This window comes from Aegilops tauschii, chromosome 5 (genome assembly GCF_002575655.3).
Source record: "Aegilops tauschii subsp. strangulata cultivar AL8/78 chromosome 5, Aet v6.0, whole genome shotgun sequence".
Classification (NCBI taxonomy): domain Eukaryota; kingdom Viridiplantae; phylum Streptophyta; class Magnoliopsida; order Poales; family Poaceae; genus Aegilops; species Aegilops tauschii.
This window is the reverse complement of record NC_053039.3, coordinates 325,411,534-325,433,572: the sequence shown is the minus strand read 5'-3', so window position 1 is coordinate 325,433,572 and position 22,039 is coordinate 325,411,534.

Sequence of the window (22,039 nt, the reverse complement as noted above, 5' to 3'; positions counted from 1 at the left end):
CGGCCAGGGGGAAACTTACCCCCCAAGGCAAGTGGGGCACCCCCCCACCCTAGGGTTTCCAACCCTAGGCGCAGGGGGAAGGCCCATGGGGGGCGCCCCAGCCCACTAAGGGTTGGTTCCCTTCCCACTTCAGCCCATGGGGCCCTCCGGGATAGGTGGCCCCACCCGGTGGACCCCCGGGACCCTTCCGGTGGTCCCGGTACACTACCGGTGACCCCCGGAACTTTCCCGGTGGCCGAAACTTGACTTCCTAAATATAATTCTTCACCTCCGGACCATTCCGGAACTCCTCGTGACGTCCGGGATCTCATCCGGGACTCCGAACAACTTTCGGGTTTCCGCATACTAATATCTCTACAACCCTAGCGTCACCGAACCTTAAGTGTGTAGACCCTACGGGTTCGGGAGACATGCAGACATGACCGAGACGCCTCTCCGGTCAATAACCAACAGCGGGATCTGGATACCCATGTTGGCTCCCACATGTTCCACGATTATCTCATCGGATGAACCACGATGTCGAGGATTCAATCAATCCCGTATACAATTCCCTTTGTCAATCGGTACGTTACTTGCCCGAGATTCGATCGTCGGTATCCCAATACCTTGTTCAATCTCGTTGCCGGCAAGTCACTTTACTCGTACCGTAATGCATGATCCCGTGGCTAACTCCTTAGTCACATTGAGCTCATTATGATGATGCATTACCGAGTGGGCCCAGAGATACCTCTCCGTCATACGGAGTGACAAATCCCAGTCTCGATCCGTGCCAACCCAACAGACACTTTCGGAGATACCCGTAGTGCACCTTTATAGTCACCCAGTTACGTTGTGACGTTTGGCACACCCAAAGCACTCCTACGGTATCCGGGAGTTGCACGATCTCATGGTCTAAGGAAATGATACTTGACATTGGAAAAGCTCTAGCAAATGAACTACACGATCTTTTGTGCTATACTTAGGATTGGGTCTTGTCCATCACATCATTCTCCTAATGATGTGATCCCGTTATCAACGACATCCAATGTCCATGGTCAGGAAACCGTAACCATCTATTGATCAACGAGCTAGTCAACTAGAGGCTTAGTAGGGACATGGTGTTGTCTATGTATCCACACATGTATCTGAGTTTCCTATCAATACAATTCTAGCATGGATAATAAACGATTATCATGAACAAGGAAATATAATAATAACCAATTTATTATTGCCTCTAGGGCATATTTTCAACAGTCTCCCACTTGCACTAGAGTCAATAATCTAGTTCACATCACCATGTGACCAACATCCAAAGAGTTTACTAGAGTCAACAATCTAGTTCACATCACTATGTGATTACCACTCAATGAGTTCTGGTTTGATCCTGTTATGCTTGTGAGAGAGGTTATTAGTCAACGGGTCTGAACCTTTCAGATCCGTGTGTGCTTTACGAATATCTATGTCATCTTGTGGATGCTACCACGCGCTACTTGGAGCCATTTCAAATAACTGCTCTACTATACGAATCCGGTTTACTACTCAGAGTCATCCGGATTAGTGTCAAAGTTCGCATCGACGTAACCCTTTACGACGAACTCCTTTTCACCTCCATAACCGAGAAAATTCCTTAGTCCACTAGATACTAAGGACAAGTTCGACCGCTGTCACGCGATCCGTTCCCGGATCACTATTGTACCCCTTGACCAACTCATGGCAAGGCACACTTCATGTGCGGTACACAGCATAGCATACTGTAGAGCCTACGTCTAAAGCATAGGGGACGACCTTCGTCCTTTCTCTCTCTTCTGCTGTGGTCTGGTCTTGAGTCTTACTCAATACTCACACCTTGTAACACAGCCAAGAACTCCTTCTTTGCTGATCTATTTTGAACTCTTTCAAAATCATGTCAAAGTGTGCGTTCTTTGAAAGTATCATCAGGCATCTTGATCTATCTCTATAGATCTTGATGCCCAATATGTAAGCAGCTTTATCCAGGTCTTCCTTTGAAAAACTCCTTTCAAACAACCCTTTATGCTTTCCAGAAATTCTACATCATTTTGGATCAACAATATGTCATTCACATATACTTATCAGAAATGTTGTAGCGCTCCCACTCACTTATTGTAAATACAAGTTTCTAACAAACTTTGTATAAACCCAAAAACTTTGATCACTCCATCAAAGCATATATTCTGACTCCGAGATGCTTGCTCTAGTCCACGGAAGGATCGCTGGAGCTAGCAAACCTTTTAGCATCCTTAGGATCGACAAAACCTTTCTGATTGTATCACATACAACCTTTCCTTACGAAAACTGGTAAGGAAACTTGTTTTTACATCCGTCTGCCAGATTTCATAAATGCAGCTAATGCTAACGTGATTCCGATGGACTTAAGCATCGCTACGGATGAGAAAATCTCATCGTAGTCAACTCCTTGAACTTGTGAAAATACTCTTTGCCAAAAGTCGAGCTTCATAGACGGTAACATTACCGTCCATGTCCGTCTTCTTCTTAAAGATCCATTTATCTCAATGGCTTGCCGATCATCGGGCAAGTTCACCAAAGTCCATGCTTTGTTCTGATACATGGATTCTATCTCGGATTTCATGGTTTCTAACCATTTGTCGGAATATGGGCCCACCATCGCTTCTCCATAGCTCGTAGGTTCATTGTTGTCTAACAACATGATATCTAAGACAGGATTACCGTACCACTCAGGAGTAGTACATATCCTTGTCGACCTACGAGGTTTGGCAGTGACTTGATCCGAAGTTTCATGATCATTATCATAAGCTTCCACTTCAATTGGTGTAGGTGCTACAGGAACAACTTCCTGTGCCCTGCTACACACTAGTTGAAGTTATGGTTCAATAACCTCATCAAGTCTCCACCATCCTCCCACTCAATTCTTTCGAGAGAAACTTTTCCTCGAGAAAGGACTCGTTTCTAGAAGCAATTACTTTTGCTTCCAGATCTGAAATAGGAGGTATACCCAACTGCTTTGGGTTTTCTATGAAGATGCATTTATCCGCTTTGGGTTCGAGCTTATCAGCTTGAAACTCTTTCACATAAGCATCGCAGCCCCAATCTTTTAAGAAACGACAACTTAGGTTTCTCTAAACGGTGTCGTCTCAACGGAATTGCGTGGTGCCCCTTTTAAAGTGAATGCGGTTATCTCTAATGCCTAACCCATAAACGATAGTTGTAATTTGATAAGAGACATCATGGTATGCACCATATCCAATAGGGTGCAGTTATGATGTTCGGACACACCATCACACTGTGGTGTTCCAGGCGGTATTAATTGTGAAACACTTTCCACAATGTCTTACGTGTGTGCCAAACTCGTAACTCAGATATCTCTATGATCATATCATAGACATTTTATCCTCTTGTCACGACGATCTTCAACTTCACTCTGAAATTACTTGAACCTTTCAATAATTCAGACTTGTGTTTCATCAAGTAAATATTCTGAGCATCTACTCAAATCATCTGTGAAGTAAGAACATAACGATATCCACTGCATGCCTCAGCACTCATTGGACTGCATACATCAAAATGTATTACTTCCAATAAGTTGCTCCCTTGTTCCATCTTACTGAAAACGAGGCCTTTCAGTCATCTTGCCCATGTGGTATGATTTGCATGTCTCAAGTGATTCAAAATCAAGTGAGTACAAACGATCCATTTGCATGGAGTTTCTTCATGCATATATACCAATAGACATGGTTCGCATGTCTCAATCTTTTCAAAAACGAGTGAGTCCAAAGATCCATCTACATGGAGCTTCTTCATGCGTTCTATACCAATATGACTCAAATGGCAGTGCCACAAGTATGTGGAACTATCATTACTATTTTATATCTTTTGGCACGAACATGTGTATCACTACGATCGAGATTCATTTTAGGTGCAAGACCATTGAAGGTATTATTCAAATAAACAGAGTAACCATTATTCTCCTTAAATGAATAACCGTATTGCGATAAACATAATCCAATCATGCTTAACGCAAACACCAAATCTCGATGGTAGAGGGAGCATGCGATGCTTGATCACATCAACCTTGGAAACACTTCCAACACATATCGTCATCTCACCTTTAGCTAGTCTCCGTTTATTCCGCAGCTTTTATTTCGAGTTACTAACACTTAGCAACCGAACCGGTATCTAATACCCTGGTGCTGCTTGGAGTACTAGTAAAGTACACATTCATATAATGTATATCCAATATACTTCTGTCGACCTTGCCTGCCTTCTCATCTACCAAGTATCTAGGGTAGTTCTGCTTCAGTGACCGTTCCCCTCATTACAGGAGCACTTAGTCTCGGGTTTGGGTTTAACCTTGGGATTCTCCGCTAGAGCAGCAAATGATTTGCTGTTTCATGAAGTATCCCTTCTTGCCCTTGCCCTTCTAGAAACTAGTGGTTTTACTAACCATCAACAATTGATGCTCCTTCTTGATTTCTACTTTCGCGGTGTCAAACATCGCGAGTTGCTCAAGGATCATCATCTATCCCTGATATGTTATAGTTCATCACGAAGCTCTAATAGCTTGGTGGCAGTGACTATGGAGAACCATCACTATCTCATCTGGAAGATTAACTCCCACTCGATTCAAGCGATTGCAGTACTCAGACAATCTGAGCACATGCTCAACGATTGAGCTTTTCTCCCTTAGTTTGTAGGCTTAAGAAACTTGTCAGAGGTCTCATACCTCTTAACGTGGGCACTAGTCTGAAATCCCAATTTCAGTCTTTGGAACATCTCATATGTTCTACGACGTTTCAAAAACCGTCTTTGGTGCCACAATTCTAAACCGTTAGCATTACGCACTGAACTATCACGTAGTCATCAAAACGTGTATGTCAGATGTTCCGCAACATCTACAGACGACGCTGAGGTTCAGCATACCGAGCGGTGCATTAAGGACATAAGCCTTCTGTGCAGCAATGAGGACAATCCTCAGTTTACGGACCCAGTCCGCATAATTGCTACTACCAACTTTCAACTAAATTTTCTCTAGGAACATATCTTAAACAGTAGAGCTAAAGCGTAAGCTATGACATAATTTGCAAAGACCTTTTGGTTGATGATAATGAACTTCATCTGATTAATGAACTCCCACTCAGATAGACATCCCTCTAGTCATCTAAGTGATACATGATCCGAGTCAAACTAGGCCGTGTCCGATCATCACGTGAGACGGACTAGTCATCATCGGTGAACATCTCCATGTTGATCGTATCTGCTATACGACTCATGTTCGACCTTTCGGTCTCTTGTGTTACGAGGCCATGTCTGTACATGCTAGGCTCGTCAAGTCAACCTAAGTGTTTCGCATGTGTTCCGAGGCCATGTCTGTACATGCTAGGCTCGTCAACACCCGTTGTATTCGAACGTTAGAATCTATCACACCCGATCATCATGTGGTGCTTCGAAACAACGAACCTTCGCAACGGTGCACAGTTAGGGGAAACACGTCTCTTGAAATTTTAGTGAGGGATCATCTTATTTATGCTACCGTCGTTCTAAGCAAATAAGATGTAAACATGATAGACATCACATGCAAATCAAATAGTGACATGATATGGCCATTATCATTTTGCTCCTTTGATCTCCATCTTCGGGGCACTATGATCATCTTCGTCACCGGCATGACACCATGATCTCCATCATCATGATCTCCATCATTGTGTCTTCATGAAGTTGTCACGCCAACGATTACTTCTACTTCTATGGCTAACGCGTTTAGCAATAAAGTAAAGTAATTTACATGGCGTTATTCAATGACACGCAGGTCATACAAAAATAAAGACAACTCCTATGGCTCCTGCCGGTTGTCATACTCATCGACATGCAAGTCGTGATTCCTATTACAAGAATATGATCAATCTCATACATCACATATATCATTCATCACATCTTCTGGCCATATCACATCACATAGCACATGCTGCAAAAACAAATTAGACGTCCTCTAATTGTTGTTGCAAGTTTTTACGTGGCTTGTATAGGTTTCTAGCAAGAACGTTTCTTACCTACGTAAAACCACAACGTGATATGCCAATTTCTATTTACCCTTCATAAGGACCCTTTTCATCGAATCCGATCCGACTAAAGTGGGAGAGACAGACACCCGCTAGCCACCTTATGCAACTAGTGCATGTCAGTCGGTGGAACCTGTCTCACGTAAGAGTACGTGTAAGGTCGGTCCGGGCCGCTTCATCCCACGATGCCGCCGAATCAAGATAAGACTAGTAACGGCAAGAAGAATTGGCAACATCAACGCCCACAACTGCTTTGTGTTCTACTCGTGCATAGTAACTACGCATAGGCCTGGCTCATGATGCCACTGTTGGGGATCGTAGCAGAATTTTAAAATTTTCTACACATCACCAAGATCCATCTATGGAGTATACTAGCAACGAGGTGAAAGGAGTGCATCTACATACCCTTGTAGATCGCGAGCGGAAGCGTTCCAATGAACGGAGTTGATGGAGTCGTACTCGCCGTGATCCAAATCACCGATGACCGAGTGCCGAACGGATGGCACCTCCGTGTTCAACACACGTACGGAGCAGCGACGTCTCCTCCTTCTTGATCCAGCAAGGGGGAAGGAGAGGTTGATGGAGATCCAGCAGCACGACGGCGTGGTGGTGGAAGTAGCGGGGTCTCGGCAGGCTTCGCCAAGCTTCTGCGAGAGGGAGAGGTGTTGCAGGGGGAGAGGGAGGCGCCAGGGGCTGTCCTCCTGCTGCCCTCCCTCCCCCCTATATATAGGCCCCCTGGGAGGGGGGGGCGCCGACCTGGATCCGATCTGCAAGGGGGAGGGGGCGGCGGCTAGGGGGAAACTTACCCCCCAAGGCAAGTGGGGCGCCCCCCCACCCTAGGGTTTCCAACCCTAGGCGCAGGGGGAAGGCCCATGGGGGGCGCCCCAGCCCACTAAGGGCTGGTTCCCTTCCCACTTCAGCCCATGGGGCCCTCCGGGATAGGTGGCCCCACCCGGTGGACCCCCGGGACCCTTCCGGTGGTCCCGGTACACTACCGGTGACCCCCGGAACTTTCCCGGTGGCCGAAACTTGACTTCCTATATATAATTCTTCACCTACGAACCATTCCGGAACTCCTCGTGACGTCCGGGATCTCATCCGGGACTCCGAACAACTTTCGGGTTTCCGCATACTAATATCTCTACAACCCTAGCGTCACCGAACCTTAAGTGTGTAGACCCTACGGGTTCGGGAGACATGCAGACATGACCGAGACGCCTCTCCGGTCAATAACCAACAGCGGGATCTGGATACCCATGTTGGCTCCCACATGTTCCACGATGATCTCATCGGATGAACCACGATGTCGAGGATTCAATCAATCCCGTATACAATTCCCTTTGTCAATCGGTACGTTACTTGCCCGAGATTCGATCGTCGGTATCCCAATACCTTGTTCAATCTCATTGTCGGCAAGTCACTTTACTCGTACCGTAATGCATGATCCCGTGGCTAACTCCTTAGTCACATTGAGCTCATTATGATGATGCATTACCGAGTGGGCCCAGAGATACCTCTCCGTCATACGGAGTGACAAATCCCAGTCTCGATCCGTGCCAACCCAACAGACACTTTCGGAGATACCCGTAGTGCACCTTTATAGTCACCCAGTTACGTTGTGACGTTTGGCACACCCAAAGCAGTCCTACGGTATCCGGGAGTTGCACGATCTCATGGTCTAAGGAAATGATACTTGACATTGGAAAAGCTCTAGCAAATGAACTACACGATCTTTTGTGCTATGCTTAGGATTGGGTCTTGTCCATCACATCATTCTCCTAATGATGTGATCCCGTTATCAACGACATCCAATGTCCATGGTCAGGAAACCGTAACCATCTATTGATCCACGAGCTAGTCAACTAGAGGCTTACTAGGGACATGGTGTTGTCTATGTATCCACACATGTATCTGAGTTTCCTATCAATACAATTCTAGCATGGATAATAAACGATTATCATGAACAAGGAAATATAATAATAGCCAATTTATTATTGCCTCTAGGGCATATTTTCAACAGCATCGTCATCAACGAGGGCGGCAGGCGCGCCTCCTCCTCGGCTCCTCCGCTGTACGTCAAGCCAAAGACGGAGTCGGGGCTCGCCGCCGTCAAGACGGAGCCGGGGCTCCCCGTCGTTAAGACGGAGCCCGGGCTCGCCGGCGTCAAGGAGGAGGAGCTCGACGACGCGGCGGCCCTCAAATGGGTGCGTGATGACTGGGCACGCACGGAGCTGGAGCGCCAGCGCCTCGCCTACGAGCGGTTCGAAGCTCGGCGCCGTGGCCGAGATGAGGGAGGCGTCGTCGTCCTCGACGACAGTGACGATGACGCGCCGCCGCCGCCGGTCCGTCAGGGCGACGCAGTGTAGGGGTCCAGCAGGGGCAGCCGTGTCAAGTAGGGGAAGGCCGCCGCCGCCGACGATGATGGCGGCGACATCGGCCACTTCGCCGCGCTCAGCGACTTCTTCGCCCCTTAGTTGGTTTTTTTAAATAACTTATGTAACGTCGAATATGTTGAATATATGTCAAGTTTGCCGAACTTTAGCCGAACGTTTTGTCCAATTTACCGAACTTTGCAGAATTCCGTTTAAAAAAAAAATCCACGTCTCGGGGCGATCGTCGGGCGAGCGGCTAGGAACCCGCTCGCCCCCACGCCGATTTTAACGCCGGCTGGCCCCAGACGACGATTTTACGCGCCCCGTGGGGGGCCAACGGCTGGAGATGCTCTCAGGTCTCAGCCCACTGCAAAATGGCCGAATGGTGGAGCACCACTGCAGTAAGCTAAGCTAGTTTTGAACATAAAAAAAAACTAAAAAATTTCTCTCATGATTTTTCCAAAATTTCAGGGGTAGTGCGCTCCATGAAATGATTTTTGTGTACTTATTATATTATCCTTAGGTTTGCCCCCACATTAACTTGACCTTTCCCTATGAAAGAAATACTCGTTGTGCGCAATGTGCAGAAACCATCCACCACAGTGGTATAAATACCAGCTGATTGCGCAATAACCACCGTAGAAGAGACTGGAAATAACAATTACTAATTGTTCGTTTATAATACTAGTATGCCATTTTCGCCACCGAGCGTGCGGGTAAAAGCGGCAAGCAAACGACATCAAACAGTAGTATACAAACTGTTTGCTTGCCCGAGACCCAATGGATTCTTCATCTGTTCTCGCTCTAAGCTGTATCTTTTCTCAATGGAGAAGAGGTGACTATTACAAGGGCTATTGCTTGGCGATATATAAGCTTCCCTTCAACCTCTTGCCTGCTGCTCATGATGGCTCTTTACTGGACTGGTGGTTAAAGGCTCTGGATGGTATAGGTACAAGCAGAAAAAAGGATCTCTCATCTCTAATCATGGCGGTTTCCTGGCATGTTTGGAGTGAAAGAAACAACCGTATATTCAATAACAAGGTAACCCATTTCCTGAAGGTCGCTGAGAGCATCATCAACGAGCTCAACTCTTGGAGAATCGCTGGATGCAGAGGAGCTCAATGGACTGGCACAGGATAGCATTCTTTCCTCCTTCCATGTGTATATTTGTATAGCTTTTACTTCTCCTTTCTGGCTCTCAGCCGTTCTGTAAATCTTGAACTGTATCTCTTGGATGACTCATCCTATCTTAATGAAAGAAATCAGCACAATGCTGTTTTTCGTTAAAAAACTATTACAAGGAGAGTATAAACGAGGTGGCTGGGCGGAGGATAACAACTGGTTGTTAGTAGGGTCACTATCACTTTACAATGGAGCTCTTTTCAGGTTTTATTATAACATATCATCTCCTCGATCACATACCAGCTTTGAATCATTATTAGCATGAGAAGAAATAGTGCTAGTCCGACTAACTCCTTTTGTTAGCACGTCGTCGGATAAGCAGTACTCGCTGTGCTCGCACCTGCAGCGGCCCTGAAAGCCGGCTCGCAACGGTCAGAGAAACCGGGCGTGACGTAGCTCAGCTTCGCATTTGTGCATATCTGCTTCGTAACGTAATTATTTTTTATTCAAGTAGTACTATACATTATCCGGCGTTGCACCTAGACGTTGCACTAGTGGTTGTGCAACGCCTAAAAGCTAGGCGCTACACTATACAGTGTGGCTATAGTGCGGCGCCTAGCTCTCAGGCGCTGCACATTGACTTAGTAATTTTCGGATCACACGGGTGCGACGCTGGCTAAGCGTGCAGCGCCTATCAGTCAGGCGCTGCACAGTGTAGTGTGGCGCCTTCGTGTCGGGCGCCACTTAAAAAGGTCAGCTGAGTGAATTTTTTAAGGACAGTTCATTTTGTTAAATGATTTCATCTACAGATCAAAATTGTTAAATTTGCCTAGAGCACCTGCAAGACTGCAAGTGATGCAGAGAACGCATGGCGTTTTGAGATAATTTTACCAACTGCGAGCTTGATATAGTGTTAAGGCAATTTCTAGCCATTTTTTTAGCAACGTAATAGCATGTCTCTCCTGAGTTGGCCTTTCTTGTTTATTTCTGGACAAAAATATGAAGTCACAAAATATACATACATACATACATACATACTGGTGGTGGGTACATGAGTAGAGCAACAAGGACAAGCTGTCAGTGTCACCGGGCATACAAAAAGAGGATATGGTTTGTATTGCTTTCTCTCCTAGTCGTAGGCAGGCAGGCACATCATGAGTGCCCCCACTTGTGAATAGTCTACTCAGGTTTAGTAGTTTCAGTCATGCGTGCGCTCTTTTGGTGAAGCGTATACGAAACGCCCTCTTGCCCCCGTTTATAGTACAAACCTGCCTCTACTGCTCCTGTTCATCTCTACACGTCTTGCCTAATGAAGGTGGTGGACGTAGTACTACACACAGTAACAAACAAGTCAAGACAAATGAAACGATCTCCAAAGGCTCTACGTGTATGGTCCATGCAATGCAACATCATTCATGGGCAATGATATTCGTTTTTCATGGTTAAATAAATAAGTAAAATCAAATGATCCACGCAGGATGTGTAAGATTCGAATCCTCACATTTTTTATATAAAAGCTAGTAGTATCATCTGCATTTCCCTAATGAAGCTAGGCTTGCTTTGCCGTGCTCTCATTTAAATTGCAAAACTTAGGGGCTTTTTAGGTCTATAATTAGCACTCAATGCCTCATGCGCTGCATGGTCCATTATGCATGCCACTACTAACATGGAGCATCGTTTCAAAAAAAAACTAACATGGAGCATCAAAAAGTAATGAAAAGCCCTGAAGCATGTATGTATGTATGTATGCAGTACACATGACCCGATTAAAGGTGCATTTGTTGCTTAGTGCACCACTTGATGATTCATCCAGGGGCGCCTTGCATCGGTATGATTAAACTATGATGGGGAATCTGCAAACTACAATTAAGACCAGCGCAAAGCCCTGATTAACCATAATCAAATCTGGCAAAGAGGAAGGGATTCATATACTCCTAGTGCTTCTCTTGCTTTCCAACCTTTGCACAGTACTATTATTCTAGGGCACCACAAAGATCCAGCCGATCATGCCATGGTCCAAAATTTTTAGGGTTCTAAGCAAAGGTTGGGTTGGGAGGAGGTCAACAACTTCGTTTGTTTTTGTTTTAATTAGCCTTTTCGCCCTAACACCTGCGCCATTTTCTAGTACGCCCATAGCTGTGTCCATTTGGCATTGTTTTAGTAGGTAGTCCTAAAGCGTACTGGCACTGCGCCATTTGGAGTATAGCAAATGAGAATGACTTGTCACCGGTACCATTTGATACTACGTATGGGTGTATGTATACATGCCTGGAAAATTAGTTAGTGACAACAACTATACTGCTTTGTCTTGCTGGAGATTAGCGAGTTGCATTGACGTGAAACAGTCCATTTATAATACTATCGCGCATTAATTGCTAATCTGCAAACCAGGAGGTTGACACGTACGTGCAGTACAAGGACCTGCTACCAAACGGCGTACTCATGATGTAGATGGACAAGTATTTTGATCATTTGTGCTTTTAAGTACCAGTGTGTCCATTAAACGCACATTTGGTGAATTTTTCCTAGTTGCTTAAAGTGTTTAAAATCTAAAAATTATACATAAGCAACTATGAGTGTGAACAGTAAAATCATAAAAAAATTCAGAAATAATGATTATTTTTCATCCAAGATGCTTGAATGCATGATGTGCATGCTAAAATTCATGATGTTTCAACATTGGAGGAGATTGTAGCAAAAAAAATGGCTGTGAAAGGAACTTTAAAATGTATATTGTTTGGGCTTGAATTTGTCTTTTTTTTATTGCCTAGAGCACTTCGGATGTCCGAACATCACCAAAATTTGTACGCTTCTTGGACACTCGATCATCTCCGATTCCAAAATAATAATAATAATCAAATTTTCGAATTCTTTTACTATTTACTCGGAAGTGAATTCTTTTGCTACTTAGAAAGGCTAATCCGATTTACAAGACAACTTGTTTTTGCTGTGAAAAAGAATCGGCTGGAATCTGTTGTTTCATTTTGACTTGAAGCTAGTGATTTTTAGAAAACTTTGGGTCCTTATTATTTTAGTTTGCGTTTTACCCAACGTGGATTCTGCATGAAACTCTAAGAAAATAAATGCGAAAAGGAAAAAAGAAAATAGCTAAAGGAAACAAATGTAGCGGAAAAAGACTCGTGTCACATGATTTTGGCATTTTGCAAGTGTGTACGCTACACGCCCTGGGTGAACATTAGCAAGCGGTGTGAGTGCAGGCAGAATAATGAAGCTAGCGTAGCTGTGTCATTAGATTCGATAAAATTGCATCAGCCCATCATCGAATCGATAAGGTTTGGCAAGTGCACAGCCTGCTTCGGCGCGCTTTTTTCTTTTGGCCCGTAAACCGTAGGACGATTGTTCTGACTTTTAATATTGTATACTGCTTTTTTTCTTTGAAATGTAAATATATCACTGTCACTTTAAGTAAGCTTGGATCACACAAAACCACTGCCGCGCACATACTCCGATGCCCGAAAGAGGCCGGGTCAACACTCCTGTGCGCGCGTGCGTTCGTACGTGGTGCGCGGCGTAGAATGCTGCTCACGAGGGAGGCCGCCGTATTGCGGGCAACGGAGTGCATGCCCGTGCCTGTGTGCTGTGTGGAGGTGCTGCTTTTCCGCCCAGATCCTGCAGTGTGTGAAGCAATTTCGCAGTTTTTTACTCACACTGAGACGGTGGCGTGTCGTCCGCACGACTCTTGAGATGTTCCGTCGCGGGGCGGACCCGTGCGTGGCAAAGGTCAGCGCCCCCGCTTTATACTAGTACAAAATCTAATCTATACGCGTGCGTGCGTACGGCCCGCGGGCGGTAAAAATGATGATGATGGCTACGTACTCCACCACCTTTCCGCTTTGTACAGCAGCACATGCATGCAGATAATTTCAGAAGGAGCCCGTGGACGTGGAGGCCCTTTCCTGATTCTGAAGACAAAACTGAGTTCTGAGTTCTGGACGCGAGGAACGATTCGGTTCAATTTTCGCAGACGAGGGAGGAGAGGGAACCTGCTGTTTGCATGTAAGCCAAGACTGCTGCAATAAAGCACAACCAGCGTGCAGCAGTGCCGGAATAAGACACTGCGAATTAAGCATGAACAAGCTACAGAGCAACCTAGGAATCAAATGCATCACTGTGCCTCCTCGCTGACAGCGGGCTCGCCACGGACTCGTATTCTTATTCCAAGATCGATTTTTAGATATTCCCGCGCTCCTGAAATCTACAGTATTTTTCAACATGCACGTCCTCGTCTGCGCGAGCTTGCTAGTGACAAAGCAGATACCTAATCCTGCCATTTGGCCCTTGCACATAGCACACACGACCACATCACACTAGCTTAGCTAGCACTGATTGTTGTTTGGGTGACACAAGCAGGGGCTACCTAGCTTCCCGTGTCGAGCTCATCTTTCGGCCCGAACCAAGTGGCCGGCGCCATCACCTTTCTTTCTTTTTCTTTTCTGCCGTCCCCTGTTGCTACACCAACTTTCACAATGACGCAATTGAAATATTGGACAATGGTTTACACGTATGCTGTATTCTGTACATATCAGACATAGCAATTCAAAGTTTCTCTACTCAGACAGTCCATCACATCTTTGTTTTTTTCTTAAAGTCCATAACATGATTGATGACATCAAGGACCTCTAAGATAATATTACACCTCATGCATGCGAGATGGCGGAGCAGCAGACCATCCTGGAGTCCCTCGAGGATGTGGCCTATGTGGAGGCCAACCGGGCGTTCCTCCGGCGGGAGCAGGCGGAGTCCGACGCGCTCTTCGCCAAACTCGACGCGGAGATAGAGGTGGAGGAGGCCGTGAAGGAAATATGCCTTAGAGGCAATAATAAAGTTGTTATTTTATATTTCCTTATATCATGATGAATGTTTATTATTCATGCTAGAATTGTATTAACCGGAAACTTGATACATGTGTGGGTACATAGGCAAAACACCGTGTCCCTAGTAAGTCCCTACTAGACTAGCTCGTTAATCAAAGATGGTTAAGTTTCCTAACCATAGACATGTGTCGTCATTTGATGAACGGGATCACATCATTAGGAGAATGATGTGATCGACAAGACCCATCCGTTAGCTTAGCATAATGATCGTTAAGTTTTATTGTTATTGCTTCCTTCATGACTTATACATATTCCTTTGACTATGAGATTATGCAACTCCCGAATACCGGAGGAACACCTTCTGTGCTATCAAACGTCACAACGTAACTGGGTGATTATAAAGATGCTCTACAGGTGTCTCCGAAGGTGTTTGTTGGGTTGGCATAGATCGAGATTAGGATTTGTCACTCCGAGTATCGGAGAGATATCTCTGGGCCCTCTCGGTAATGCACATCATGGTAAGCCTTGCAAGCAATGTGACTAATGAGTTAGTTACGGGATGATGCATTACAGAACGAGTAAAAAGACTTGCTGGTAACGAGATTGAACTAGGTATGAGGATACCGACGATTGAATCTGGGGCAAGTAACATACCGATGACAAAGGGAATGACGTATGTTGTCATTGCGGTTTGACCGATAAAGATTTTCGTAGAATATGTAGGAACCAATATGAGCATCCAGGTTCCGCTGTTAGTTATTGATCGGAGATGTGTCTCGGTCATGTCTACATAGTTCTCGAACCCGTAGGGTCCGCACGCTTAACGTTCGATAACGATTTGTATTATGATTTATGTGTTTTGGTGACCGACGATTGTTCGGAGTCCCGGATGAGATCACGGACATGACGAGGAGTCTCGAAATGGTCGAGAGGTAAAGATTGATATATTGGACAATGGCATTCGGACACCGGAATGGTTCCGGATCGTCCCGGGTATTTTTCGGAGTACCGGGAGGTTACCGGAACCCCCCGGGGAAAGTAATGGGCCAACATGGGCCATAGTGGAGAGGGGAGGCAGCCCACAAGGGGTGGCCGCTCCCCCCCTCCCATAGGGAGTCCGAACTTGGCTAGGGGAGAGGGCGCGCCCCCCTTTCCTTCTCCTCTTCCCTCTCCCTTCCCTCTTTCCCCCTCCATGAGAAGGAATAGAAGGGGGGGGGGGGCGAATCCTACTAGGACTCGGACTCCTAGTAGGACTCCCCTCTCCTTGGCGCGCCCCTGGTGGCCGGCCTCCTCCTCTCCCTCCTTTATATACGTGGGCAAGGCACCCCTTGGAGACACACCAATTGTTCAAGCCGTGTGCGGCGTCTCTTTCCACGGTTTACTCCTCCGATCATATTCACGTAGTGCTTAGGCGAAGCCCTACGCGGATCACATCACCATCACCGTCACCACGCCGTCGTGCTAGCGAAACTCTCCCTCGACCCTCTGCTGGATCAAGAGTTCGAGGGACGTCATCGACCTGAACGTGTGCAGACGGAGGTGTTGTACGTTCGGTACTAGATCGGTTGGATCGTGAAGACGTTCGACTACATCAACCGCGTTAACCTAACTCTTCCGCTTTCGGTCTACGAGGGTACGTGGACACACTCTCCCCCTCTCGTTGCTATGCATCTCCTAGATAGATCTTGCGTGATCGTAGGATTTATTTTGAAATTGCATGCTATGTTCCCCAACAGTGGCATCCGAGCCAGGTCTATGCGTAGATGATATGAACGAGTAGAACACAAAGAGTTGTGGGCGATAATAGTTATACTGCTTACCACCAACGTCTTATTTTGATTCGGCGCTATTGTTGGATCGACAGACATGCAACTTGTTTTGCATAAAGGTGGCTGGCGGGTGTCTGTTTCTCCAACTTTAGTTGAATCGAATTTGACTACGGCCGGTCCTTGTTGAAGGTTAAAACAACACACTTGACTAAAAATCGTTGTGGTTTTGATGCGTAGGTAAGAACGGTTCTTGCAAGAAGCCCGTAGGAGCCACGTAAAATTTGCAACAACAAAGTAGAGGACGTCTAACTTATTTTTGCAGGGCATGTTGCGATGTGATATGGTCAAGACATGATGTGATCTATGTTATTGTATGAGATGATCATGTTTTGTAGAAGTTATCGGCAACTAGCAGGAGCCTTATGGTTGTCGCTTTATTGTATGAAATGCAATCGCCATGTAATTTCTTTACTTTATCACTATGCGTTAGCGATAGTTGTAGAAGCAATAGTTGGCGAGACGACAACGACGCTACGATGGAGATCAAGGTGTCAAGCCGGTGACGATGGGGATCATGGCAGTGCTTTGAAGATGGAGATCAAAGGCACAAGATGATGATGGCCATATCATGTCACATATTTTGATTGCATATGATGTTTATCTTTTATGCATCTTATTTTGCTTAGTACGTCGGTAGCATTATAAGATGACCCCTCACTAAATTTCAAGGTATACGTGTTCTCCCTGAGTATGCACCGTCGCGACAGTTCGTCGTGCCGAGACACCACGTGATGATCGGGTGTGATAAGCTCTACGTTCACATACAACGGGTGCAAGACAATTTTGCACGTGCAGAATACTTGGGTTAAACTTGACGAGCCTAGCATGTACAGACATGGCCTCGGAACACTGAGACCGAAAGGTCGAACGTGAATCATATAGTAGATATGATCAACATAGAGATGTTCACCATTGAAAACTACTCCATCTCACGTGATGATTGGACATGGTTTAGTTGATTTGGATCACGTGATCATTTAGATGACCCGACGGATGTCTATCTAAGTGGGAGTTCTTAAGTCATATGATTAATTTAACTTTCATTTATCATGAACTTAGTCTTGATAGTATTTGCAAATTATGTTGTAGATCAATAGCTCGCGATGTAGCTCCCTGTTTATTTTTGAAATGTTCCTAGAGAAAAATAAGTTGAAAGATGATAGTAGCAATGATGCGGACTTGGTCCGTCATCTGAGGATTATCCTCATTGCTGCACAGAAAAATTATGTCCGTGATGCACCACTAGGTGACAGACCTATTGCAGCAGCAGATGCAGACGTTATGAACATTTGACAAAGCTCGGTATGATGACTACTTGATAGTTTAGTGCACCATGCTTTACGGTTTAGAATGGGGAATTCAAAAATGTTTTGAACGCCACTGAGCATATGAGATGTTCCAAGAGATAAAATTGGTATTTCAGTCTCATGCCCGTGTTGAGAGGTATGAGACCTCTGACAAGTACTTTGCCTACAAGATGGAGAAGAATAGCTCAACCAGTGAGCATATGCTCATAATGTCTGAGTACTACAATCGCTTGAATCAAGTGGGAGTTAATCTTCCAGATAAGATAGTGATTGACAGAGTTCTCTAGTCACTATCACGAAGTTTACTGGAACTTTGTGGTGAACTATAATATGCAAGGGATGACAAGAACGATTCCGAGCTCTTCGCAATGTTGAAATCAGCGGCAAGATCTCAATTCATGAAGACAATCTTTTTGCTCTTCCTCCATATCCTGCTCTCGGGTGGAATGATGTGCCGCCGCCTCCGCCTCCTATGGATGATCTCAATCAGGGTGGTGGCTGGGGTTGGCATGCCAATAACCAGGTTGCCCAGGATGATCCGGTTCAAGCTAAGGTGGTTCCTGATCATGAGTCTATGGTCATTAACCAGTAGGATTTCTCGGGCTCTGTTAACCAGTCGGATAGTCAAGTTCAGGTTGCTCCTCCTATGCATGATCAGTTAAATGCTGCGGTGATTGTGGAAGATCCTCCAGTTGTGGTTGTTGAGGCTGATCAGTTGCCTCCTGTTGTTATTGGCAATGATGTTCTGGTTGCTCAGCATGATGTTGCACCAATGGTGCCAGGTTTCGTTGATGGTGATCTTCAGATTGGCGTTCAGCCTGCTGTTGCTGTGGATGAAAATGTCCTTCAGATTGATGTACAACCTGTTGATCCTGATGCCTTGGCTATAGTGTCGTACCAGCCACCTATGTTGCCGCAGCAAGATCTTGTCATTGGACGTGTGCATGTTGTTTATGGCCCACCTCTGCCTCCTGAGATGGCCTGGAGAAGGACTTTTGATACTCTTTTGGGTCGTTGCTCTACTCTCTAGGTTCCAAGGCCGGTTTTTCAGTCTTCGTTTGGGCCCCTGGTCCTTTATAAGAGATCGTGGTCTCTGGCTTTTGAGCAGGTTAACTGGGTTTCTGATATCATTAGTGATGATTCTGTCAGCATGGTTGCCCCTTTGTCCACTTCCCCACCTCCCAGGGGACTTGCTCGTGCTCTGTTTTTTGACAGCCAACTGGAGTTGGAACATGACCTCGGCCTGCAGTTTGCTGCTGCCTCTGATGAGCAGTTCTCCTTTTCTGCTTCCTCTTTGAAAAACAAGAAAGTCTCCAAGCGTGATCGTCCTCCCGTTGTGGATTCTGAACTGCGCCGCTGCACTCGTAGCTCTGCAAAGAGGGATGGATTCAAGCCAGTGCTTCAAGCCTTGCCAATGTCTGAGCCTAAGAAGAAGAAACCTCATTACAAGCCTCTGACGGATGATGATCATGCTCGTCGTGCGCCCCCAGTGCCACCGCCAACACCTCTTCGTCATATTCAGCAAATTGGAGCGGACCTGGGTATCTCTGCTGAAAAGCTCACTGTGGATGCGCTTATGGTGGATCCCTCCTCTGCCAAGGACAATCCTCCGATGTTTAGTTCGGGATGTGCAAGCTAGGTGTGGTTGACCCATAACCGGACTAGTTATCGTAGGTTTTATTTATGTCCTTTGTTTCTGGGATTTGTATGCGTTCGCTGTCTTTGCAAACTTCTTTTGTTCGGTTGTGTTGCATGTCTGAACTGCTCTATGTGCTGCCCGCTATGTGGGCATGCTGTTAAACCTGTAAACGCTATGTTTTATGGATATTCGGTCTACTAGAAGTTGGCGTGTTATGTGTTGGAATGTTCGGGGTCTAAATTCTGATGACCGTCAGCATGTTGTTCGTAACAAGGTGGATGAAAGTCTGGCTTCTGTTGTCTGTCTGCAGGAGACGAAAATGGAGTGTATTGACTCCAGAACTGTCAGAAAATTTTGCCCTCGTCGTTTCGATTCGTTTGTTTACAGTCCTTCTGTTGGTGCTTCGGGGGGCATTGTTGTGCTGTGGAACTCCTCTGTCCTTACAGGGAGATTAATTGAGGTCAAGCAGTTTGGCATTGTTGTGCAATTTACCTCAAACCATAACAATGAGCAATGGACGTTGGTCAATGTTTACGGGCCGTGTCATGGCCAGGCTAGGGATGATTTTGTGGACTGGCACTATAACCTATCCATCCCAGACTCAGAAAATTGGCTTGTTTTGGGAGATTTTAATTTTATTAGATCAACTGAAAACAGAAATCTTCCTGGTGGGGATGCTAATGATATCTTCATCTTTAATGAGATTATTGGGCACCTTGGCCTGCTGGAGTTACCTATTAAGGGGAGATCCTACACTTGGTCAAATATGCAGGATAATCCTCTTCTCGAGCAGCTTGACTGGTTTTTCACTTCTGCAAATTGGATCACATGCTACCCCTCCACCCAGGTGTTGCCCCTTGCCAGGACTGCTTCGGATCATGTGCCTTGTGTTGTGGCTATCAACACTTCTCTCCCTAAGTGCAATATTTTTAGTTTTGAAAATTACTGGGTGGAGCTGCAGGGTTTTATGGACTGTGTGTCTGCTTCCTGGTCTTCTGCTTCCAGCAAAACCCACATCGCGGCTAAAATTGCTGACAAGTTTAAATCCTTGAGGAGGGATCTTAAGAGTTGGCACATGAACATCTCCAAAATGAAATCATTAATTGCTAAATGTAATAGGGTGGTTCTCATTCTGGATTGCTTGGAGGAGTTGAGGCCTCTTTATAGGCATGAGTTTAACTTTCGTAATCTGGTTAAGCTGCATTTGGAGCATCTTCTGCACCTTCAATTTCTGTATTGGAAGAAGAGGTGCACTATAAGATCTATTAAAGTGGGTGAGGAGAACACTAAATGTTTTCATGCTCTGGCTTCTGAACGATATAGGCATAACTCCATTGCTTCTTTGCGGTTGGAGATGGATAATACTGTTAAGAGCATGCCCATTGCCAAGTCCCCTGGGCCAGATGGCTTTAATGGGATGTTTTTCAAAAAGTGTTGGCCCATAATCAGTAAGGATTTCTATGAGTTGGCTTCTGATTTTCATGAGGGGTCTGTTAATCTGGAGAACGTCAACTATTCATATATCACCTTGGTTCCTAAGAAAAGATCTCCTGAAACTGTTAATGATTTTAGACCTATCTCTCTTACTGGTATGGGAGCAAAATTTCTTTCTAAGATGGCTGCCAACAGATTGCAGTTGGATATTATAAGATGTTTGCATAAAAACCAATATGGTTTTATCAAATCCAGAACCATTCAGGACTGTGTTGCTTGGACCTTGGAGTACCTGCACCAATGCCATCAGTCAAAAAGGCCTATTGTCATTCTCAAGCTGGATTTTGAGAAAGCTTTTGATTCAATTGAACATGAGGCTATTTTCCAAATTTTGAGGCACAAGGGCTTTAATGAGAAATGGATCTCCTGGGTTAAACAGTTCTTGGCTTCTGGAACCTCTTCTGTACTACTTAATGGAGTATCTGGGAAACAATTTGCTTGCAAGAAGGGGGTTAGGCAGGGTGACCCTCTCTCACCTCTTCTATTTTCCATTGCTGCAGATCTGTTGTAGTCAGTTGTGAATGATATGCATCGTAAAGGGCTCTTACAGCTTCCTATTCCCTGCCATGATAAGGATTACCCAATTATCAAGTATGCTGATGACACCCTCATTATTATGCCTGCTGAGGAATCTCAATTGCTTTCCTTGAAGAAAATGTTGCTTCTCTTCTCAAAGTCCACTGGGTTGCATGTCAACTATCATAAGTCATCTATGCTACCTATTAATGTGGATTCAGTGGAGATTGCTAGACTGGCTGCAGTCTTTGGTTGTGTGGTTGGCACTCTTCCTTTTACTTATCTTGGGCTCCCTGTGGGAATTACCAAACCCAAGATCTTGGACTTAATGCCTCTGGTTGATAGTATGGAGAGGAAACTTTCTGCCAGCTCTTCTTTCCTTGCTCATGGAGGAAGGCTGCAGTACCTGATCTCTGCCCTCTCTTCTGTGCCAATTTTTTTCCTGTGTAGCCTGGACTTGCCTCCTGGTATTTTAAAGCAGTTGGAGAGAATACAGAGGCAGTGCCTTTGGAGGAAGTATGGGCAAGATTCTGGTCAGTCTCTAGCTGCTTGGGGTTTGGTTTGCCGGCCCAAAAACAAAGGTGGCCTGGGTATTTTGAATCTGAAGCTGCAGAATGAGGCTCTGCTTCTCAAACAAGCTAGCAAATTTTACAATAAAGTTGATGTTCCCTGGGTCCAACTCATTTGGAATACTTACTACCATGGCAGAGTTCCTCATGCTACCATCATTTGTGGCTCCTTCTGGTGGAGGGATATATGCAAGTTAATGGATAAGTTCAGGATGGTCAGTGCAGTGCATGTTAACAAGGGTGACACTGTTTTGTTCTGGTCTGATTCTTGGTCCTTGGGGGGCACTAGTATCCCTCTTGAACAAAGGTTTGCCAGGCTTTTCT